Here is a 5496-nt window from a genome sequence, read left to right as displayed (position 1 = left end):
AAGAAGGTTTCAATAGTTCTGGATGAGTTAGTTTCAGATGGTTTCAGTAAGTAGTGAGGGTGTGAGGAAGTATTTTAAGAAGACAGAAAAAACATGCAACTTGATTTGTTAATTAACAGCTCAATCAAATTTAAGATGACTCTATCTGAAAAGATATCAGGTGATAGAGTGTGCCCACATAGTGGTAAAGAGATGAATTACTGTGCAAGGTGATGTGGAAATGCATTCAGCTAAATGAGTAATGACTTATCTAAAGTTTTAAGTAAACTTAAATAGTTTATATTAGGAATTCCATTGTTAAATTAATGAATTGGTTAAAAAAGCTGTTACGAATTCTGTGTAAGAGTTTCTGTGTTGTAGAAGTCCTATTAAGCAAATGAGAATCCTTGGAAAAATGCATATACATTTTTATATATGGGTGTGATTTTCAAGCCTGTTCCATCTAAGGATGTATTGAGTATATTAAAAAGTTCATTCATGCTCTAAAGAAGGAAGTTTTAACTAAAATTGTTTTTTGTTATGAATCAAGCATTTACAAAAGTATGTTTGTAAAAGGAAACTTATGGGCAAATGTGAAAAGGCTTGGATTTTAGATCTTGTAATTTTTGCCAATTAGGTTCATGAGGGTTTTGTGATAAAACGTAAACTCTTCTTAAAAGAGGGAGGAAGATATTTGTTGGATGAAGAAACATTTTGTAAAATCTTTTGTATGATTTTTGAAAGACCTACCTACCAAATTTCTATTTGTAAGTTAATTTGTTATAAATACTTCAGGTTTTATGGGGGGTTGGAAGATAAGGGACAAGATAAGGGAGACCAGGAATTCTGCGGCTCCAGAAAGGTCTATAATACTTTTAAGACAAAAAGGCTCCTGGTCCTATCCCCCTTTCCTTTTGAAGTCCAGTCATTACAGAAGGACTTCCTAAGATCTAATCTGAACTCAGATGGAATTCCTAAACAAGGAACTTGTTTTGGTGATAAACAATCTCTAGTGATTGGTTCTTAGGACAAATTTAATATGTGAGTCCTAGTAAAATGTTTCATTAGTGAAACCTGCCATCTGATGTATAAGCTGGTGGGATTGTACTCAGAGGGGAATGTGACTTACAGGCAGAAATATGCCTCAGGAGACAATACTCTCCTCAGTCCGGGATGGGATCCTTCTGACTGAGTTTCCCATTGTGTTCCTTTGAAAAGGAATGTTTTCCCACTTGACTATTTCTGAGTCTGCCCATAAGGTGGAGATGATATCTAATTAGGTCCTTGCTTTTCATCTTCATGGCATGTTTCTATAATCAAAGCAGATAGTTTAAGGTGTAAGCACAATGCAAGTAGTGGAATCTTGCTGTTTTCAATTAATTGAGGAAATGGGTACTCTGGTATGGTCATGTGAAAGATAAAATCCCTGAAATAGAACATTTTTCTGAATGTCATGGGAATGATTAGAGAAAAAGGAAACCAAAGTATAAATTTGATACAACTTATCATTCATGAAGCTCATTGTTTTAGATTGAGTATGGTTAGAAAGGGACAAAGTAGTTTGGGAAACACATATAAATCTATTAGAACAATAACATGGTTATAATGGTAAATTTGATTTTATGATTGTTACTTAATCAGGAACTAGAAAAAGTATGGAAAGACATGCAAGCTACTTAAGACTTGCTTCAAAAAATGTTCCTTAGCTGATGTGAAGTTATACTCATATCTGAAACTGATTACTGGAGCTAGCTATTTTAAGATTGTATGGAACTATTAATTGACTGTTCTTCTGAGTCTAAGTCCAGGTATGGATAGCAAGAAAGGTAGTCTGAGCCACTGATCCATGATGCCAGTGAGCCTGTGAGATGCTGATATGAACTGCAAAAAGGTGATCTCATGGGAAGGTTGGGAGAGCAGCTGTTCAGCCTGGGCCAAGGTAGGATTCTCCTGACTCAATTTCCCCACTGACACCTGGCAAACTTTTAGCCTGGTTGAACATCAGTTGACAATCTACTCCTGCCTGGAACTGACATGAAGTTAGGGAGATGTTGTTTCCCTGAAATGTCCCTACTCTAGCATAGTGAGATCATTTTGGTCCTCTTCAAGAATGGAGGACAACAACCAACCAGTACTTGAGCTTAGTTTTAAAGGATCCCACAGATTCCAAAATGTGGATATAAGGAGGGAGTTTATTCCAGCACAGGGACAGCTTTAGGAGACAGTGTTGTATGTGCAGAGCACCAAATAGGGCAAAATAAGGCTAAGCCACAGATTTTAGGAAAAGAAATGCTAGTGAAGGTGGCCTAGCCATACCAGATCTTAAACTGTATTATAAAGAAGCAATCATCAAAACCACTTGGTATTGGCAAAGAAAAAGAGTGGTGGATCAGTGGAATAGGTTATGTACACAGAACACAGTAGTCAGTCACAATCATAATCTTCTATTTGATAAACTCAAAGACCCCAGCTTCCAGGATAAGAACTCACTATTTGACAAAAACTTCTGGGAAAAGTGGAAAAGAACAAGGCAGAAACTTGGCACAGACCAACATTTAACACTGTATACCAAAATAAAGTTCAAACTGATACATGATTTAGATATAAGGGCTCATATTATAAGCAAATTAGGAGAGCAAGGAATAGATTGCCTGTGAGATTTATGGAGAATGAAAGAGTTTATGACCAAACCAGAGATAGAGAACATTAGAAAGTGCAAAATGGATGATTTGTATTACATTAAGTTGAAATGTTTTTGGACAAAGCCAACGCAAGCAAGAATAGGAAAGAAGCAGAAAACTGGGAAAGAAATTTTACAACCAGTATATCTGATAAAGGTCTCATTTGTAAAGTATATAGAAAATATTTAGAAAAGTGAGTCAAATTTATAAGAATACAAAACATTCCCCAAATGATAAATGATCACAGGAAATGAACAGGCAGTTTTCAGAGGAAGAAGTTAAAGCTGTCTATAGTTATAATAGCAAGTAAAATAGGATCTTTTGATGTTTTTGTTTTAGTATAATGCCTTATTTGAATGTGACTGAGGAGGATCTTTCCTACCCAGGGTCTGGCCTGGGAAGATTTGTAAGAAGGTCCATGCCTCTGGTTAAGGAGGCACTGGTTCTCAAGGAGTGTGATGCCCTCTGGCTTTAAAAAAGTGTATAAAAATTCTGAAGTAGTTTTACTTGGGGCATAATTTTGGTCAGAAGATTTGAGTTCCAGATGAGGACTCTGGGAATCTGCCAAAGATCCCTCCCCCCACCCCCAGGTTTGAGAACCCAGATGTCTCACTTCCCTCTCTGGTAACTGGTCAGACAGCTGTACCTGTCTGTTGAATTGTGGTCAGACGGAGGAATCCATGTCTGTTGATTACTTTGGGTTTCAGGTTGTTGACTCCCCTGAATTAGATGAATGGTATATGTGCTTGAGTAAAGGATTGATACATGTGTTTGATTAAAGTGATTGTTAACCTCTCAAAGGTTCCTTTCCTTTATGAATGCAGATGTAAGAACATGTGATAGCAGGTGCCCTTGTGTATGTTGGGGTGCTTAATGTTACAATAATCATATGAAAAAATGTTCTAAATCACTACCAATTAGACAAATGCACATAAAAGCATCTCTGAGGAGTAACATCACACCTATCAGATTGGCTAACATGACAAAACAGGAAAAATATAAATGCTGGAGAAGATGTGGAAAAATTGGAACACTAATTCATTACTGGTGGAGTTGTGAACTGATCCAATCATTCTGAAATGTAATTTGGAATTATGCCCAAAGGGCTATAAAAATGTATATTACCTTTGACTCAGCAATACCACTTCTAGGACTGTATCCCAAAGAGATCACGCAAATGGGAAAAGGACCCATATGTAAAAAAATATTTATAACTGCTTTTTGTGGGGGCCAAGAAGTAGAAATTGAGGAGATGTCCATCAATTTGGGTTCAGCCATTCAGCTGAACAATTTGTGGTTATATGAATATAATGGAATACTATTGTGCTATAAGAAATGATGAGCAGATGGACTTCAGAAAGACTTGGAATGATTTATATGAACTGATGATGACTAAAATGAGCAAAACCAGAACATTGTACACAGCAACAGCCACATTGTGCCATGACTGACCTTGACAGACTTAGCTCTTCTCAGCAATGCAAGGACCTAAAACAACTCCAAAAGACTCATGATGAAAAATGCCATCTAAATCCAGAGAAAGAACTATGGAGTCTGAATGCAAATAGGTACTATTTGCTCTTTTTTTTTCAAGGTTTCTCCCATTCATTCCAATTATTCTTTGCAATATATCTAATGTGAAAATGATTAATAATAGTGTGTATGTAGAGCCTTTATCAGATTGCATGCCACCTAGAGGAGGGTGGAGACGAAGGAGGTGGAAAAAATTTAAAACTCAAAAGCTTATAGAAGTGAATGTTGAAAACTAAAATTAACTAAATTAAAGAAAAAATTTTAAAAGATGTTGGGAAAATTGGAAAGAGATCTGGCAGAAACTGCATATAGCAGCAAACCTTTTTTTCATGGTTGCAGTTGCCCTCTGCAGTGATCTTTGAGCCTGAGACTATAAAATCTGATACTGCTATTTTTTCTCCTTCTACTTACCCGAAAATAATATGACCAGTCACCTTCAAGATCTTAGTTACTTTGATGTTAAGTTTCAAGGGAGCTTTTACACTATCCTTTTTCACCCTCATCAAGAGGCTTCTTATTTCTGTCTACAGCCGGAATTGGGTCCACAGTCCCATCAATGCTTTCTGCCTTGATGTGTTAATGAACTCCTTTTAACTTTTACTCCCTGTGTTTTGCCTCTTTAATCAGGGTGAAGGATCAAACTTAGAATTTTTCTTTTAACATAACTTTACTTACCTTTATTCTCACGATGAAAATTTCTTCCCCATTTGCCTAGAAATCTCCTCTTTGGGATCATGTTTTCTTATCCTTCTAGACATCAGTATCCCTAATGTGGTCTGCTACCTCTTCTCCTATAGGAGGATGCTGTCTATTGAGGCACAGCACTCTTTCAGTCTCTCCAAGCACTAAACTTCTGCAGTTTATACACACTTTAAGGTCCCTTATTTACTGCTGATTTAATTATACATTATATTTAATTATACATTGAATCATATATTGCCCTCTTATCTGCTTCCTCCCCTCTCTTCTTTTATATGCCCACCCATTATATGCAGTTTGGTTCCACAAATAATAACATCCATTCTACCTGTAGATATTGTGAGATTCACTCCATAGTATTTCAGGTCTGTTCCTCCATCATCTATTTAAGTTCGATTTTCCTATATCTTTTTGTGTACTTTTAGAAAGCAAACTCTTAATGAGTTTTTGCCACCATGGATTCAAGTTGTTCCCTGTTGCCAATAATTTCTGCTGTGTAGGTCATAAATTCTTCTCTTGTAATTATTTCTATGTTGAACCATTCAGGAGCATCCTGCTGGGGTACCATACACTGAGAAATTCACATGGTCATCTTACTCATCAG

This window comes from Notamacropus eugenii, chromosome 1 (genome assembly GCF_028372415.1).
Source record: "Notamacropus eugenii isolate mMacEug1 chromosome 1, mMacEug1.pri_v2, whole genome shotgun sequence".
NCBI classification, from domain to species: domain Eukaryota; kingdom Metazoa; phylum Chordata; class Mammalia; order Diprotodontia; family Macropodidae; genus Notamacropus; species Notamacropus eugenii.
This window is presented reverse-complemented; position numbering follows the sequence as displayed.